Here is a 20,466-nt window from a genome sequence, read left to right as displayed (position 1 = left end):
AATGCAATCTAATAATGCTCTGGGTTTCCAACTGCTAGATGCATTTCGCGATTGGAAGTGATTGCATTGAGGATGTAGATGGGCCACATAAATGGAAGCTTTTATTGCTGGTTAGCATAATTATTGCAACTGTCTGCACTGTGTTTGCATCTACTGGAGTTTGGTTAAGATTTTTGGAGAGTCACATAATGGGAGAATAGTTGTTTTCACAATGAGTTGCTTCCCTGGCTATTTGCATGAAATGCTTTCTTGCGGTTTTCTGCTTGTCTTCTGAAGAGGATAAAACATGAAATGGGCAGGGCCATAACACCACTACCTGAAGAACCCACTAAATTGTGGTACATCATTGATAAACAAATAGCTCAAAACAGTTATAATTAGGCATTCCCCTGGACTCACAAACATATCTGAGAATCTAGTTAAACAAGAAAAAGGATATTATAAAAAAATCTGTTCCTTTCTAGTGTATCTTGAGAGTATTTAGCAACTTGAAAGAGACCTTAATTCAAAAACCCCAAACTAGAGATAGCATTTGTAAGTCAATCAACATTTTTCTCTCCTGCTCCATTTTTGAAATGTTTGTTTTGTTGTTGCTTTTTACTCTTTTTCTTATTTGAAACCTTTCTTCTGCACTTCTTTCTTCCCTTTTCTCTTGCTTATATTTCAGGCAATAAACAGTATCTTGATTTTGAAGTAACTCCATATCTGATTTTCTTATTGAATTTAAAGCAGGGGAGTTATGTTAAGCAAAGCCCTGCTCCTTTCATATCATTGCCCATATTATTGCTATGGAGTCACTGGGAGTCATCACAACCCATCATGCAAGGACTTGGGTGTTAGGCTGAGATATTTCCCTTCAACAGAAGTCAAACCCAAAGCCCTAATCTTCAAGGTCTGCATCAGGGTTGTCCTCTGCCACCTCTGCTCAGTGGGGTCATCCCAGAGCTGAGATCCACAGCCATGGGAAATGGTGCTCTGGGCAGCTGCAGCTGGGACACTCAGCATCTGCAGGGGATTGTGAGGCTGGGCTGTGGTTCCCACCACTGGAAGAACAAAGAGTAGGACTCCCTCTTCTGCTTTGGCTTTTCCCACCTGGCTTTCAAAATAAATCAGTAAGGGGGAGGAGAAAGAAGGAATTAGAATTAGCAATTGCTTTAACTGAGGATATTTCATATGCTTTGAACTCTGATCAGTACTACCAGGAGACTGTCTCAGCTGAGAGCCTCCCAGTGTTGTGCATATTGCATTTCCCTTTAAGGGACGGGCATCTAAGAATTCCTTTTGCCTTTGATTTTGCCCAATACCCAGAGAGCACAAGCAACCAGCAGAGGCCTCTGACAGGTTGTTGGCCCTGGTCTATGTGCCTGCACAACAGATCAGACCTTATCGTGGCTGAGCCAGACACCATCACACCCCCGGAAGGGCCCCGGGGCCCCAAAACCACAGCCTCACTTGTTGAGCCAAATCGGATCTTTCAGCTTTGAGTCCCGCCAGTGCTGGAAAATGAGTGTGCTAAGCTAAAGCTACTTATCTAGCTCATTTGCAACCAAATTTTTAAGATTAACCAGTCTACTACTGGTATAGCTAAATATTTAATTGGTCTTGAAACAGCAAGGGTAACATAAATCAGGAAGCAACAATTTCTTGTTAACCGCAGGGGACACAGCATCTACAGGAGCAAGTAAGGAGATGTGGAAGCCATTGATTATATTAGCACAGTTCATTTCAAGAGAAACAAATATTCCACTCACCTCAAAGGCTGGGACACTTGCACAGCAGGTACACTAAGCTGGTGTGTGCTGCAGTTACCTTTGGCACCACAGATTCAGCTATGCAGATCTCATTTTCCAATCTGTGGGTCAACATATAAAAATGATTAATTTTTGTTACTAGGTTTGCATGCACACAGTTGCAGTTTATTAAAATGGATCCAGCATCTTTCATGTGGTTTCATGTAAACTTAAATACAAGTTAAACCAGGGGGAAAAAGTTTTCCTGGTTTTTTTTTTTTTTTTCCTTCTCTGTCACAGCCAGTGACAGAGGTTAATGTCAGGCAGGATGCTGTGTCCCAGCTACAATGACAGTGGTACCCAGCAGTAATTAGGGCTACTTGGGCTCACACATATGGCACGTGTTTGGGAGGGCTTTTTATTTAGTAAAACCACTACAATAGTCTCAGTATTAGAGGTGCTCATCCTTACTACACAAAAAAAAACCCAAAAAACCCCTCCTGCTTGGGTTTCTTCAAAACTGTCTCAACAAAAATCAAAGCCTAAAATTCTTTTGGATTTACAGCACCTCAGCTGATGATTTTCATTGACAAATCTGGCACACTACTCTTTTTATCAACCTAGTCAGTCAAAAATGGCTTAAAACACACTGTAGGCCTACACACTAGGATTTAGACTGCAAAAAGCTTGTGCTAATTGCCTTCCAAATCCTGTATATTGTGTCTCACAATATATAGGCTACCAATGTAACAAGTACCAAGCAAGGCTTTTGTCTAAGAGGAAGCAGTAAACACCAGTCTTTAACCTTCCACAGTAAATGCTTTCTGAAAAACTGAAAGCTAAAGTGAGTATCTCCTGAGCACTGATTGCTCTGCTTTCCACAGAGCTAGAGACACACTTTGCAGACAGCAATATACTTTTCAAGAATGTTTGGTGCATTAACCACAGAATTACATATAAATAGTTCTGACTAAAGCTTGCTTTTAGGTACCAGTACAAAGTGTGCCAGGAGGAGACAAAATGTACTTTAAAGACCTATTCAAATTTTATTTGAAGAATAAAAATGAGCCTGAGTTAAGACTTTTTTCATTGCTACATCAATGCCAAATCCTTATTTGCAATATGTAGAGCTAAAATGAATAAAGGGATCTATCAGTTCCAATCCTGATCCTTAGATACTCTATTATTATTAAGTACAATCTTTTTAAATGAATGCAAAATTACTGTCACTCAAAGTAATAAGTTCCAACCATGTAACTTGACAAATCTATCATCATTATTACCTTGCATTTTTTCCTCTCCCATTGCAATTGCACAGTATTGGCTGCCTTAAATTAATTGTTATTTTAATGAAGTAAGACCAATTTAATGAATTCAAATATGAAAAGGTCTAAATTGATTTTACATCTTTCCTTATCAACCTGGACAGCAATCCCTGTCATAAAAGTACAGGCTCTTCAAAAATAATTGTTCAGGACCAAATTTAAAAGTTTCAGTGACAGCTTGATTTGATCTTCTATGTAGCCCTCAATTAAAAGAAATACACTATAAAAACAAGGTTGTTTCAATACAATGATGACAGCACTGAATTTAATACATTTATTTAAAGCCATACAAAAGTATGTTAAAAGCAAGATGTAGAGATCAAAGAAAAAAAAAAAAAGATTTTACGCAAAACATTCTATCCAGATTTTCTAAGCAAGTGGCAATATCTTGCTGTACTGAGCTTTGTGATCATAGGTTAACAACTGCTTCATCTAGAAAATAATCACCTTTATGATAGCAAAGTGGAAATCATTATCTTGGTTTTTGAAAGCATGTAAATAAGTGCCTGAGACTGCCTATTTCCAGATTTATTTTGTCTGTCCATTCAAACATCACTAATATTATATATACAGACATTAATGTACAAGGAAGCTTAAAAAGCTGAGTGTAACCACTCACCCAACAACTGGCCCAAAGTTCAAATAGAGGTCACATGATGCTAAATACCACTTTTTCCTCTTCCAAAAAGTAAACCTTTGCATAAGAAAAAATCTTTTATGAAGAGTAAAACAATTGATTTTAGAAAGATCAATATTTCATTTAGGATGCACATTATGCATCACTGCATAATGCCTTAATGGCTGGAAATGAATCACATCCAGAAAATCTAAAACCAGATCCTGTTATAAATATTAGCTTGCCTGTCAGGCAATCAACCAGCACATTTCTGATGAATCTCAGTCATATGCTTGAGTCAAACCAGGGTCCTGTCACTCCAAGGGATAAACAGCCGAGGCTGAAGCTTTTGAGATCTCAAATGGGAATAGGATTTTTACACCATATCTCCAAATTTTACATGAAGAGTCCCATTGAGAAACGGAGTCTTGGCTCAGATTCTTTGCAGGACTGTGTGCAGTGGATGAGAGCCAAGGGTGCTGAGCACTTCAATTAGGGACCCCAGCACTGACCTGAGCAGGGGCAGCCCCCAGCAAACCCTGCCTCTGCTCCAGGAGAGGAGAGCACCCAGCTGCTGCTCTGCCTCTGCCCTCCCAGCAGTCACAGAGACAGCCCAGTAACAGGGCTACACTCTCAAGGCATGTTTTTCATGGTATGCAATACTTGCACCTATGCAGACTATCATGCCTTCTTCAAAATTAAGGAAATGAAGATAATTTCTCTTACATTTTAAATAATCTCTGCAGTTGAGCTGCACAACAAGTTTCAAGGTAAATTTTTAGCTGTGTACTACATCTACAAGCATCTCTAAGTGGCTGGCTGGTAGTTAAACACACTCTCTGTCAGGGCTTCTTGTGATATGATTATTGGATTTAAATATTCAAATCCTCTCACCTGGAAGCAACACTTCCATTCTCTTGCTGAGCACTTCCAGTCTAGATAACTTGTGAGAATATTTTTCTATTCCCATGCTGTATTCTGTGTTTGCCAACAGCAAATTGATTGGAGGTCAGAAATAAAAGCCAAGTCACCACAGTTAGGAAGGATAGCTGATTTCTCATCTACCTACACGGTTATTTTGGGCATCCCATAGTGCTAATTAGGAAAGACAGGAAAAGTATCTAATTGGAAAACCAGTAAAAAGTAAGAGTATTTTCAAGCAAATTTTGGGTTTTTTCCAAATGCACTCAGAATTATAGGTCAATATGAATGCTATTAGCATTAAATACCAGCACTACTAATTGAATCATTAGCACTTTTAATAGCTCTGGTTTTTTTGGGCTGCTAACAAACAAGCGGACTCTTTTCTCTCATTATATCATTTTTCTATTCCTTTATCTCAGGGTCTAGCATGGCTTGTAGTCTTCAAATAAACTCTCAGTGCCAGAAGTATGCCACAATTTTAGGTTTTAAATAAAGATTTACCATTCCTCTTTAGCTTAAATCATGGAGCATTAACATCTTCCAGCGATCAGAGGAACCACTAAACAGAACTGTTCTGACATATTTATAATATACTGCACTGGATCACATTGCTTTTTACATTGGAATGAAATAGAGTTTTTTTCTTCTGGCTGATATTCTTGCAGCTGTATCAGTCAAAGAATTTCATTTGATTCAGCTCATGTTGCAGTTGGCTATCTGTAGATGTTGGCTGAAGAGGGTAATTTTTCTTTCATTTTATATAAATTGGCTGCCCAAAATATCCAGAAAACTTAATATATTTTTGTTGATGACAATGAGCTTTTATATCCAAACAAACTCTAGCAAGTGGCAGTTGAGGTAATATAACAAAATATGCAATGAGAGAAGAGAACTGATCATGTTAAATCATTCTACACTACTTGCATAACCAGCATTTATCACACAAAGAAGTCATCCATTGCCCTATTCAAACATATTCTTATCAAATGCACATTTACTCTGTTTAGCCTTTGGGGATGTTACCAAGGGATTTGGCCAGAGCAGCCCAAAAAACAAACCTCCCATCTCTCCTAATACTGTAGTTCAAGATGGATACTAGGCTATTAATCTGATAAACATTTTTTTAAAAACCCAAAAAATAAAAACTAGCAATTGGGGTTTTTTTTCCTTTTACATAGTTTTTTTTTTTTCCCCATAATAAATTTAGGTAGAAAATCAACCAATCAAAAATCACAGAATCATTTAGGTTGGATAAGACCTTTAAGATAAAGTCCAACCACTAACGCAGAACTGCCAAATCCACCACTACAGCCTGTCCCTAGGTACCTGCAGGGATGCTCACTCCACTTGCCTACAGTCCAATGCTTGATGACCCTTTTGGTGAAAAAATGTTTCCTAAAATCCAAGCTGATTTTAAAGATGCAGAAAATGAGTGGGGATGTCTCTTCAATATATTCCTGTCACATGACAGAAATTCTAGGACTGTGGTCTAGTCTGCTGTTCAAAAGCTGCAGCCTCGTGGTGTGTATTTCTGCATTTCCCCTGGTGGGCTGGACAGGCCTGTGGGGACAAGCTGTAATCACAGCTCATTTTTCACTGAGCAAACTGCAGAACAATATCAGAACCAGACAGACCTTTTTTCCTGAACCACACCACATTATGATGTGGGAGCTGTGCTTTTGTTAGGAAAGCATTCCCTGCATGACCTCAAGTGCAGCAATTCTTGTCACTTAAGCTGGGACAATCAAAGGAGAAAAATTCAAACGAAGCAATTCAGCTAGATGATGCAATGGGGAACATTTTACTATGTTGTAAAAAAAAAAATTATAATTAAACACAAAAATCCTAGAAACCTCCTTCTGCATGAACCAGACTGTGACTTAATCACATGAGCCTTTAGAAAAACCTCAAGATATAATGGGATTTTTGCGAGAGCCTTCAGAACTGAAGTCTGCTAAAGACACATTCAGCCTCATCCCGTTACTGAAGATGTTTTTATTTCCTATATTCTTTTGATATGAAATAAGCACAGACTGGAAGTATAGAATTGCTTTTTTAGCCAAACATAACATATTCTAATATTGTACAACTTCAAACTCAAACTCAACACTGACTCATTGCAAAGTGGTGAAATTGGGAAACGTCTTGGCCAACTCTGCAATAACTCACCGGCACAGGAGAGCTTTACTGAAGCCATTGGCCAAAAATTCACTGCTGCCTTTTCCTGAAAGCAGTCCTTCAGTTACTGCATTTTTTAAACTTTGCACTGCATAAAAAGGATGACCTGTGCATGGCCCAGATATCGATTTTGCGCTCTGAAGCAAAAGCCTCACAAACTTATTCACGGAATGATTCACAGCTTATTATACAATGTGTTTCACTAGCACTTCTCCACCCACTGCTGATTTCCTGAAGCTCATGAGGTAACCACAGCAATTACTTACATAGAAAAGAAATATGCTACATTATAGAAGTAACACAATATGGTTTAGCAGCTGATACACAGAGGAGGAATCAGCACCATGCAAGCAGTCAGGTCTCCATTGGCCACCAACAATTCACATTACTGGTATGTGGGTTGGATTTTTTTAAATAGAAAAAGGGAATTAATCCCACGTTCAATTAAAGTGTGGGTATTTTCCACAGGCAATGCTCCCCTCCTCACATAGAGAATTGCAAAGCAGTATTACTGGGAAAATCCCCACAATTTTTCAAATTAATCTTAACCAAGATGCTAATGGCCCATTTGCTGAAAATGCAATATCACATTTTCCCAAAAAGAAACCTACTAAAATCTCAAGTGAAACAAAATAAAATAAAATAAAATAAAATAAAACAAAAGGAGGCTGTCCCAGCCCTTTAGACAACCAAGCTAAAAAAGCAAGTGTGGGCAGAAAGGAGAAAAAAGGAAATTATCAAGGAAGATGCTTTAACATAGTTCTGCATTTTTTTTCCTCAAGGAAAACCCTTGGGAAGCTCTGAAAGGTCTGAGCCTTCCAGCACCCATGACAGACCCACTGGGCACCTCTGATGGGCTCTGGCCAGCACCACTGGTGTAGTGCTGTAAGGCGAGTGGTACAGCACAAGGCAAGACAAAAGGAGTGACTACTGGGTTAATTAACATCCTTTGCCTTCTATTAATGAGACAATAGGCTCTTAATGCAAACAAATTTTCTTTCAACTAGAGATCTAGAAAAAAAATTTCTCCAATATTTTTGAAGTCAAATTCTCACCATGGACCAGGATATCATTTCAGGAGTAAAGAAAAAAATTCCTGAGGTCACAGAAGCTAAAAAGTCCTCCCAGCACACATTTAAAAATACTCTGTGCTACATATAAAATTTGTGAGAGATTATTCCGAAGTTCTCAAGCCTAACTTATCTCCAAGGGCACATCAGCTCTATACAAGGCAGAAGACAGAGCATGGGAAGAAGTCAGGTAAACAGTGGAATCCTATCCTGTTCTGACATAACTTCTGTAGAGTGAATTCCCTGAGACACCTCCACAATTTTTCCTGGGTTTTATTTATACTCATAGCTAATGATGTGCTGGAATCAACAAGGAAACAAAGACACTGTGTCAACAGCTTCAGGTCATCTTGCCACTAAGAGTCTTTTAACATCAGAAGCTGATTTTGGTGTCTGAGTTATTTTCATCACTACTGCCAATCAACAGTAGGAGAAAGGCAAACTCATCTGATTGATTTTTATTGCCCACAGCTAAAATCTCTGTCTTAACAGAGGTAGCAAACTTATCATCACACAACACTCTATTTTCTTTTTAGAACTGTGCACACAGTGAAATACTAGAGACATGCACCAGTCTCAGACAGCAATTTTAGAGAGGAAGAGATCACATATATCATATTTTACCTTAGTGCACCCTCCATAGCTGTCAAAATTAGAAAATATGTTAACTCTTTCATTCTTTCATTCATCTGTAACATTTACTAATCCTTATATCGTGCAAAGATCCTAAATTAAATGTTTGGGCCCAAATAATGAATTTCACAGCAGGTTTTAGTCTATTGAAATAGAGACAAAATAAAATTATTCCCAAGATAGTCTATGCAAAAAGTATTTCATATACTTGCAGCTTAACAGAAAGCACCAGTAAAAGCAAATATTTAAGAGAGACTGAAGAATAAAAGCTTTGTGTCATTTGCTGTTCCACATCTAACTAAAAGGAAACTAAGTTTTATTATTCCTACTTTCTATATATGCCTTCTGCCACCTATGGTTCCTCAGTTTCCCTAAGAAAAACTGGTCCCAAGAGCAAAAGTTGCTGTTTCTCTGACCATGGTGAAGATGGGCTGTGGTGGCATCTTCCCTCTCCACGGTCTGATCTCAGAAACACTCATTAGACCTCAGCCTTGACAAACAGCACCTGGGCTGAGCTCCTCTTGAGCTTTTTAGAGAAACTGGCTGCTCCCAAGAACTTGTGCTGCCTACTGAGCTCCTGCTTTTTTTTTTTTTTTAATTGAACACCTTAGACACTTTATTTGCCTGAATGACAACCCAAGTGCTCTTAAACATTCAAAGAAAGCTTCCAACCCAAAATACAGCCAGAATGAAACATTGTTATGACTAAAGCCAACTCTCTTGGGGCCCTATAAACAGCAGGGCTCTCCAAAATGAGACCCTTCCTTGGAGCTCTCAAGCACTGCAGGGTCTGCAGCCACCAAACTCCCTCTGAGTGGAGGCTGTCAGAGCTAGCGAACTCACATTTTCTATTTTCATCTGATACCCCCACTCCTCAAGGCCCTTCACCCTCTGAGAGGATGCAGAGGCATCTGAAGTGAGTATTTCGCTACCTTCAAGGGGAATTTTTCACAGGTTCCTGGTGCACACTCTGTGTGCATATGCTATAGCAAATGTGCCAGGAATGCTGCTCTCCTGCATTCGTAAGTACCCTGTATTTGTAAGTTAGGTCTGTAAGTTAGCACTGTGGTATACTAAATCCTACACAAATCCTTTACTAAATTGTTTAACTTAGGTTATAAATGAAGTTAAGTGTTGTTAAGTTTAAATGCTGTTGTGCCTCTAGGCCGTATTCCTTTCTATCCTTTTGTCTCTTCACCTACCTCTGCCCCCACAAAGTTTTGGATTTATTTGCTCTGGATTTTTTTTTTACTTTTCCTTGGTGAGCCTTAACTGTTGGGGAAGATGAAATAGCAAGGCCCTATAAATATGATGGCCTGGCAAAAGAATCAGAGAATACAGATATCGAGATGAAAACAAGGTTTGAAATACCAAACCTTAATTACTGAGCATCCCGAAAACAATAATACAGCCAAGCTGAAAGCAATCCCCCCTTTCTGATAGATCCTAAGGTCAAATGGAATGTCCTGTCTCACCCCCCAATGTATGGTTCATCCCATACCTGTAACCCTCCCCTGAAGTATCAGGTGTCTGCAACCCCATTGGCCCAAGTCCTGTCCCAGCCCACCTTGAAGCCCCCTGATAAGGTGTGGCCGAGGGACCGGACGCTCTCTTGGACCCTCCTGCTGGGACGCCCACCTGGGACCCTCTCTCTCTCTCTCTCTCTCTCTCTCTCCCCTGCTCTCCCTGGGCCTGCCACGAGTTGCAGCTAGCAGCTCTAAGCAGGGCCCTTCATCCTTTACAATAAACCACATGCTCTAAAGACCGGGCTTCAGAGATCCTTCGTCACCACCCATCCAGACCGTCCTGGAGCCCAGCAGTCCCCGCACTTAACCATTTCATAAACAGCAGAGTGAACCTTGCCAACGAATTTGGTTGTGCTGTCACTTTTGTATTAAACCTGTTCGTACTGATGCCTTTGTCCATGATTCTTTAAGCAACCTAAAAACAGTCATTCACAACATAGGGCATTGCTTTCTATTTAGTTTTAAGTCATTCTGGACTTTCATCATCATCATTTCCAGTAGGGAAGCCTTCAGACTTTCAATTTTGTAAGGAGTTACTTCTGCAAGTGACATAAAGTGTACAGGAAAAGCAACTGGATTTCAAGCAGCAAGCTCATGTCATCGATTGTCAGTGAGCTGTGTCCAAAGATGCACACTCGAATGAAAACTTGGCCTTACAAACAATATCCATCCCAGTGCTCCAGGGAATCCACTGATCATTTGGGCTGGAGATGAAATTTCTTTTTTCTTTCAACCCAGAGCTCTGTAAAAAGCAGATGTTATTGATGAAGTATCTATAATGATGCCAAGATGTTTGGATTTTTTTCCCCTGAGCAGTTGATTTCACATCAAGCAAAGTGTGCAAGTAATTTAAAGTTGTTCCTTCTGATGCAAGACACCTCACACTTGCCTGTACTGACTTCCATGTGCTGTCAAACTGCCTGAGCCACAGCCACACAGACACCAGTGATTGTAGGGCTGGACATGGGGAGCTGTGCAGCAGCTCCCAGCTCCCAGCCCAGAGCCTGCACTGGCATCCACAGGTGCTAAAAGCAGAAAGCTCCACTCTCATGACCATTCCTTCCACATTCGAGGCAGCCTCAGCCCTGTTGCTGGGTTTGATTAAGTTTTTCTTGAACGCCTCTCTAAGGTACATTAACACCAATCAAGTTAAATGTGTGCCACCCATTTGTTCTCCAATCCTTGAAGCGATTAAGAAGCATATTAACAGTTCTTTCTTGATATGGAAAAACAAACAAAGCCATTCCATGGTTAAAAGCAGATTCAGTCCTGTTTTGATCTGAAACCCTGTCCACGGAAGTGAAAACAAAAGGAATAATCCAATTATGTTCACACGTTTAGCAACGATGTAACTCTAACATGTGAGTATTCTGTTTTGATTTATCTAGTAACTTTAACCATAAAGGGATACAACACAGCCCTACTCATGCCAGCAGCTTACCCAGTTAGGTTTCAACAATACAGTTCAAACATTAGGACCCCAGCTACCAGACCTGCTCCTGTGCTGATAGCTGAGCCAAACTGGCTGCCCTTTTCAGCATCTTTGTGCTACACTGCAGAAATGCAACTCCTGTGTAACCCTGTCCTCTAACAGGCAGTACACAGGGGAGTTAAGGAATTTATCAAAGTTTTCCTGCTCTATCACCATTTAAGAAAACAATGGCAGCACTGGACAAGGTTAGCCAGCAGTGTGCACTCTTCCTGCTTTCATGCTCACTATGGATAAATTAAACTTGGAGAACATTTGAAACATTTGTCCAACGTGTACTGCTATCAACACAAAGCCTTTTCTTACAGTCAAAGGCAAGAGTATGCAAATCCAGGCAAGAACACAGCCAGGACACAATGTGTTTTGAATATCCTGACTGGCATCTAGTCCCTTGGGAACCACTGCCAGCAGGAACAGATGAGCCACTCTGTGCTGAGAAGGTTTAATAAACATGGCAGTTTTCAGCAGCTCCCTGACACCTCCACCATCTGCTACAGTAAGATATTATTGTGAAACAAGAGTCATGCGAGTCTGAATGTGCTTGGAGTACAGTGAAATGAAAGTCATGTTAACCAAAATGGGGTGTAAGAGCACAGCTACACACTGGGAAATATCCTTCAGTGGGGCTCCCTGTCCGATGGCTGTGGGCAGCCCTTTTAAGGGCAAACTTCTACTTCATGAAGAGAATTATTTTTTAAAAAGACAGAATTTTCATTCTTGAAAATTTCAAGGTTCATTAATTGCAGCACATGCAAAGGATTGATAATGGAGGATCAAAATTCAGGATCCATGTCTTAATGGACCCAGTAGAATTGAGGTGGCTGGTCACAACATCCTGTAAGTCTATTTTAAATTTCCACAATGTACCTGGAGAGAAAACACATTTCAGACCAACAGCATGACCAAACCACCAAACCACATCAAGTAATTGCTGTGGCTGCTCTCATCATGTTCTGGCATATCAGAAATCAATGTGAAACAATCTAAATCTGGGTGGCAGATGCTAACTACGTCCAGAAATATCTAACTCCCTCAGTATTATGACAAAAAAGGACCACAACAGAAGTCCAGCTTCTTATGGTAACAACTGGGGAACAGGTTCCACAACAGTTTGTTCCCAACAAGCTTAGCTTTCCACAAAGCAGGTAAAAAATGGAAGAATTTTTGCAAGCTGTTAAAAAAAAAATAAAATAGAAAAACAAAACAAAGAACGAAAAACCTCATCACACAACAGAAAACACAAACTAGACACAGACTTTGCAAAAAGTCTGCATTCTTTCCAATCAATCCCTTGCTGTATTCAGGCCTTCCTGCAGCATGGGAAGGAGATCTGTCAAAAAATTAATCCCAGTATCAATGGAGCAGCAGCCAAGATAGTTATCTGGTCCATATTTTACCTCATGTTTGGGTTGCCTAACACACCTAATCAAATCCATAGGTTTGGTCCCCTCCCAGCCTCCACACAGCCTCTCCCCATTTCAGATGCAAGACCCTGTACAAAATGCATTTCAGATGGAATGATTCAACATGGAAAACATACAGAAGGAAAGATTTTGTAAATGAAAAAGCTCCAAACCTCTGTGTACCTGGTAACTTTTTGCTGTATGTTCTTTTTGCTTCCTGGACATAAGAGATAAGAAATGAACTTTTGATTTCAGAGTACAAAAGTTTCCTATCAATACTGCTTAAACTTACCATTGCCAAGGAAGAACCTCAGCACACATCAGCTTGACAGGAAGTATGAAAAGGCAATGTAATGTTTTGATGATCTGGTGGGTCCTGGGAATTTGGAAAACAGCAAATACTACTGCTTACAGAAAGTCCACCTGGTCTTTAAATATCTGTCAGATTCTTTCCTAAAAATTAAAAGTAATTGAAACAGGAAATACTGTGTACTTTATCTCACACTGGAAGCTGATTTTAATAGCAGATTATCTGTTACGTGTCTATTGTAACTGTGAGTTCAAACCCACCTTTCCGAGAGTTGAGCTAATGAGTTAATTTGCAGAAACTGCACAGGAGCAACCCAGAAGCCTGGCAGCCCACTGTTCTGAACACCTCACTGGTTTAGCATGGGTTTTAAGTTGTCACCTTCACTTTGCCTCAGAAAGCTTTAACTTATTACACATTGGAAACTGAAACCTATGACTGTCCACTGCTTCTGGGTACAGAGAGAGGCTCTGGGTTGAAGGGGTGTTCTGGTTTGTGCTCTGGCTGTGCAATCCAGAAGAGCTTTTGGCTCTTTTACCCTGCCTTTCATAATAGTAGTCAAGATACTTTCAGATAATAACACAAAAATTTAACAGCACAGAAATAGTGTGAATAAATGTTAAGGGATAACAGTGACAGGGTGCATTTGGTTTAACCTGCACAGGATAAGATCTTTCACTTGCCTCAAAGTGCTCAGCTCAGAATAAAACAGGTAGCAGAGCCTCATCCTCTCTTCCCATCGATACAAACTGACAAGTTAGAAGTCCAACCAACACTTTTCTCCAGCAGAAACAGTATCGATGTAGAAAATCATTATCTCCCACCAGCCCCACAAAGCAAAAGCAGGCAGTGATGTCCAGATCTCCCAAGAAAAGCTGTATTTTAGAAAGCTGTTGCCTATAGCAGCCATACAAATCCATACATCCGCACATGCAGTCCCACGGAGCATTTCCCCTGCTTGAAGCTCATGCAGTGGCTAATTTGTATAGCAGTGGTGATTTGTCTGTGTGACAAAAACCACAAGCAGCACCTTCACACAGGACCTTCCTAATGCTTCACCATGAAGCTCTCCCCAACAATTGTGACTTCTTTTCAATTGCTCTACCTATTCTTTACTTCTAAGTCATTCCAAGATCAAGATAACTGAACACCCATTCTCCACGAAGCTCTGGGATTTACAGAATCCCATGCACAGATGTGTTACCACAATGCTCTAGTATTTCACATTAATAAATTAATAACTGTATTCCAACCTTTTCTCTCTCATTCCTTTACCTGCTCACATGCTTGTTGGATTATATTAAAATGTTATTGTGCTAAAAAGCAAAGAAATAAACTGTATTAAAGCATTCCCCAAATAGACCTCTGCAGCACCAGTGAGGCAGACGCTACGAGGCCACACATAGCTCAGATATTTCCTGTGATTCTGTTTGACCAGAAGGCATCCATTGCCTTGTTATAGAGCTCTGCAGTTGCCCCCAGTGGAAATATCTTGGCACTCCTCTAAAGTCATGAAATGCAGATGTAGCAGTTTGCACTGAGCTGATGCTTTGGAGATGTGCCATCACACAGACTCAACACATTATTAATCTGGTCACAATTTCCATTTAAACTCAATGACATTTGCAATGATATGCCTTTGCATTTAAATTATAGATAGGCTTGGAAATATTTTGATCAGTAATCAATTCCCTACCCCACCTAAAAACAGATGGCAAAATGTTTCAGCTAATAGAAGGAGCAGATGAAGGGAAAAAGGCTTAGAAATAATACTACTAAGCAACACAAAGAATGTTTAATAAATGGGCCAGACCCTGAGCTCACCAGAGTCAGGAAAAAATACTGTCTGCACTTTGATTAAGTCAATGTTGGGGCACTCTGACACACATTGGTAATTGCTTATTTTCAGCATATGCTGCATAATTCCAGCAGATGCTTTTCCACGAAGTATTAAAAAAATAATTTTCCACTTGTCAATTTCTTATTTTGATAAACACTTTTTTGTATCAGAAATGAAAAATATTATTGGAATACTAGTAGAAATATACTTAATACAAAATCCTCACAAGGGCAGGTGTAAAAATGCAGCAATGGATTTACTGATTTGGGGTTTTTTACAAAATACATTGTAGCATGTTATTATATAAAAATCATGTAAGCAAGGGTTGTAAAGAATCAAACACCATCTAGTTATCTGATTAGAACCTCCTGTTCCAGCTCCAGTGTAACTGTAGGGAATAACAATTAACATCTACCAACTAGCCTTTGAAGGCAAACTGTTCATTCCTACTGGTGTAGGAAATGAAAGACCAACTTGTAATTAAACAAAGCTAATGTTTCTAGGTGTACCCAAAGTTTGGCCAGATTTGAGTAAGGTTGTGTAGGAAGAAATACATCCTGAACTCTCAAAAGAAAATCCTATGATTAGCACAATAAAAGTTAGCTTTGCAAAAGAAAATGGAAGATGATTAGAAAAGATGATTGCTTTAAAGGGATAAAGTATTTTATGCTTTCCATCCCTCATTCTTCTACATTAATGTGAGTGGAAGAATACCTCAACATAAGTTGTGGAGAAGTACACCCCAAAAGATAGAAGTCAGTGAAATTATGAACCAAAATGAGCATCTTATAGAAAAAAGTGCTCAAGAACCCTGGCACCTGGTACTATCACCAAGCCACCTACCTGTACAGAGTTAACCAGCCAAAAACCACTCACAACCTGACCTCAGCTGTAGCTTCATTCATCTTTCCTTAGTGAGAGGATAACACCCAGGAGACACACACAGATGCTTAATTTGAGAGTACATTTCCTTCTTAACCTGACAGGCCTTTGCTACATCCTCCTTTGCCACAGAGCAGCCAAAATTATCACACAGCCCAACAGGTTGCCTTGTTGCAGCTATTTCTTTGCTGAAGGGAAGGAGCAGTTAGTGCAGGAAGGTTAACACATGCCACCACTGCACAAAAGGAAGACACATCACAGAACACCAATTCTCCTTTAGGACAGGTTAACTTTCAGTTTCAAGCCCCTTCTAGTCCAAACTGGTGGTTTTTGCTGACTCTATCCAGGCCAGTCCTCAAACTAATATTATCTTGCAATTCTGTCATGTAATATATTCATAGGCAGAAGAACCCATTTTAATCTATTGAATGTTTCACATTATTCAAGACTTTTCTTTAGCAACCACTGCACAAACCCAGGAGGCTCATAGCTCACTTTCCAAAGAAGCTGAGTTCTAGTATTTGCTGCTTTTCAGTATACTTGCAAAAGTTATGATGAAAACAGCACTTAATGCAGTCTGGGTGAATGCTGCTGTGGTTTCTGCAGCATTCTTTGCACTTATAAGGGAAATATTTCAAGGTACAGGCAGACACCATAGGTGCTACTGTCTCAAATTCAGCTGTTTTACTGTTTTCTGCTAATAACGTTTTCAAGGCATGCTGTTTTACGTGATGAAAATAAACCCAAAAACACTGTTGAAAAAATACACTTAAAAAGTGAAATAAAACATGAAGTAATTATACACTTAGTCATGGTTTACCACTGGATACTCGGAGTGGAGGGTCAGAAGAGGAAAGGCAAGGGAGTTTTACCACTGTAACTGTGCACCTCAGGCACACAGTTCCACTTTAGCACTGAAGAAACTACCAGAAAATGCAACAATTAAAAAGAAAAAAGTGAATTAAGTATTTTCTGTCCCAAAAATCTTGGCCTCGGCTTACCAATTTTTATTTATTTATTTATTACACTGTCATTGTGTGCAGCTTTTTTTTCCTTCTTAAAACAGCGTGCCCCGGTAGGAAAACAAATTTTTAAAAATTGACATTTGAGATTCAGTTAAGAATGCACATTTCAGCAGGACCAGGACCAACAAATTGCATTAGGGGTTAAGTCCAGGAAACAGGCTGCCCTTCATAAAAGTATTTTTCATTTGCATGAATTCCTGAAAGAAAACCCAAAGCATTTGGCATATGCTGCAAATTTGTTTGGAATACAAGATATTTTTCAGACCAAAGAAGTATAATCCATTCCCCCTAATGGACAGGGGTTTAAAACAAAATGAGACAAAAATTACATATTTGACTATCACAGATTTCTTTTTTGGCCCAAGCCCTTGGTTACAGATAGCAAAATGCTCTTCCAGATCATGTCAGCATCATTATTTCTGCTACACAGAAACACAACTCAGCCTGCAAACAAAATGAAACAAAAACAAAAAAAGCAAATACCTGTTCCCTCTTCTTACAATTGATAAATGCTATGTACAGAGCTCTCAGTGCAGCTGCTTGGGATGGAAAGCATTGAAGTTACACATAATTCATAACCACAACAACCAGTGCCTTTCAGCATCTTTTCCACTTACTTTCATTACTTCCTTTTATATTCTATGCTTTCCAAAATCCTGGGACTGTTGTTGTCTTAGAGATGTGGTTGGATCAAGTATAACATCATGCAATCATCACTTCAATATTAAATGAAAAAACAGCCTGGATATTTTATACCTAAAGATCATTGTTGTCACACTGACCTAATCAAGATTATGACCCAAGGAAAGCATGTGCAATCAGTGAAGTTCAAAGGCAACTGGATTTATTTAACTAATAAATTGCCTACAGTCCTTAATCTTACAGGGCTTAATCTGAAGAAATCTAAATCAAAGAGACCTAAAAACTATATGTGGTTCTCCCATTCTCAGAAAAAAAAAAAAAAAAAGCACCAAGAACTTATTTTCTTCACTACATGTAAAGACAGCCGGTTTTGTTACCTGGAACAGTTTCTTTAGAAACAAATCTAAACACAGAACATTGAACTGTGTGGCTATTGTAGAACTTGGACAGCATGTACCATCCAGTGATTTCTGTCATAAGATTCCAATTCACAGGTAACTTCTGCCTCCACATTCTCTGCTCTGTTCCCTAAGCAGCCTGCAGGATCTTTGTTGAATGTGATTTTACAGACACTGGATGGGAGCTGTGTTGCAAACAGAGCACCAGCATTGACCTTGTTCTTTGTCAGGGTTTGCAGTGATTTGCAGGATGGTCACCGAAGGAAGCAACAGAACCCAGCACAATTTCAGAGATCTCACAAAGGCACAGGACATTTCCACAAGGGTGGCACAAAGAACCAAGGCCAGTAGCTTTGAAGCTGTGTAAAGAACAATTTCTCAGCATCAGGGTCACTGCTGTCTCAGTTGCTGTACTAGGAACCTACAAATTACCTCTTACCAGTGCTTTAATTTCCCAGATTTTCACAGATTTGGGGTTTCAGCTGAAGTTTCATTTGCTTTCTGTTCATTAGGAACATGAAGAACTGTTCTGCCTTAGGAAGCACCAAAAGACTGAAACTTAAACATTGTGTGGTCTAGTTCCAACAGCTGCTCTACCTCCTTGGTGCTCAGAAGGAACCTGGTTGGTCTCTCCACAACCTTCAAAATTTTCATCCTGCAAAACTGCTTCAGATGAATCCATGCACTAGACTGGGTTCCCCCAGTCACTCCAAGAGGAACTTCATAGATCTAAGCAAGCAAATGCATCCAAGCATGAACCTTCTGTGGAGGTTTATAAATCATCCCCAGATTACGTAAGTCAACCATGCAGAGATTTATCTCTTTGAGCACTGAAATATATTTCTAAAAGCAGAGCAAGTTCTATCATTACTCCATTGAAGTGGCAAAATATAAAAAATTATTACATGGTAAGAGTATTACATATGCATGAAGTGTTCCTGCTTGCTAGGATAACACTGTGCATGATGGTTGGAATTAATTTTCCAACTAGAATACAATGTTATTAATAAAGCATGACAAAAAAAAAAATCAAATATGTTGATTTAAAAATCAAGTAATGTCTTTGTGCAGCAATCAGATACAACTTCAGTAATGAGTGTGTTATCATAACCCACAAGAAACAAACAGGCACATTCAGTGTATCAGTGAAAGAAGCCTTTCCTGACTCAGGCAAGCAAATCAGGTGGGATTTTCAGAAACAGTCATTTGACTCTGAGCAAGACAAATTTTCAGGGAGCCACAGCTCCACACTCAGAAGAGTCCCTGAAGTTACAAATTTTGTGTAGGAAACAGTAACACCTGCCTGTTTTGGCCCTCATCTTGCTTTCCTGAAGAGAAACACCAAGATTTCACACCAAGAGTGGAACAAAAGCCTTTTTGCTCATTTGCTCAATTACAAAGACCATGTTTTATCCTTAGTTGGTCTGTGCATGGGCAATCAAGTACCATATACTGACCCATGTACTCCCAGCACAAAGGCTGTAATTTCCATTTAAACACAATGACACTTGAAATGATATGCCTTTACATTTAAAATATAGATAGGTTTGGAAATATTTTAATTGGTAATCGATTCCCTACCCCACCTAAAAAAAGATGGTAAAATGTTTCAGTTAATAGAAGGAGGTTGTGCAGGGAGGATGAAAACAAGGGAAAGATGCAGCATCATCTAGGACAGCATTCCACCACCAGAGTAGGTGATGGCTTCTGATAGGAGCAGCACACACAAGGAGGGAGGGATGGCATCAATCAGTCTCAATTCCCAAAGGCTGAAACAGGAAAGGAGGCCGACTCCTGAGGATTAGGGATTGACAGAGGTGAAAACTCACTGGAGAATCAGTAACACAATCCCTCTGTATAGACTGTCTATGGATTTTTCTGAACAGCACAAAGAAATGCAGGCAGACAGGTGATTCTCTTTCTGCTAGCCAAGCCTTCTGTTTCGCCCACATTCCTCTTGCCCTTCATTTCAGTATTCAACTCTTTATGAAGCAAATATCCACTCCAGCCCCAAGCATCTGTTCCACACATCCCTGTTTAGGCAGAGTTCTCAGCTCTTGCTGCTTTTCCTCCTCCTCTTCCTCTGCCCACTCTCACATCCACAGCCAACCTCTCACTTCCCCTCTTTCAGCATGGTTCAGTTCATCTGCCTGTTTGGCTCCTGCAGAAACTGCCACTCACACACTCCCAGTTCCCCAAAGGTACAGAGAGACATTAGGAAACTGCTTGAAATAGAGCAAAGAAAAAGGTTTTGGTCTTGTCCTGAAGCATTTGAAATCTGCAGTGCTGCAATTGTTTTAAAGCACCTTAAAATGTATTCCTAGCAAAGCCATGCATTGCTGCATTTCCTGACAGTAGCTTTTAGAGACTGTTTTAACCCCCAGTATGTGTCCACAATGGTGTGCACATGTCCAATAGTTTAACAGTTGATACTGTGATCTCCTAATTATCCAAATGGCTATTAAGTCATTAGCCATA

This window comes from Vidua chalybeata, chromosome 13, assembly GCF_026979565.1.
Source record: "Vidua chalybeata isolate OUT-0048 chromosome 13, bVidCha1 merged haplotype, whole genome shotgun sequence".
Taxonomy (NCBI): Eukaryota; Metazoa; Chordata; class Aves; order Passeriformes; family Viduidae; genus Vidua; species Vidua chalybeata.
This window is presented reverse-complemented; position numbering follows the sequence as displayed.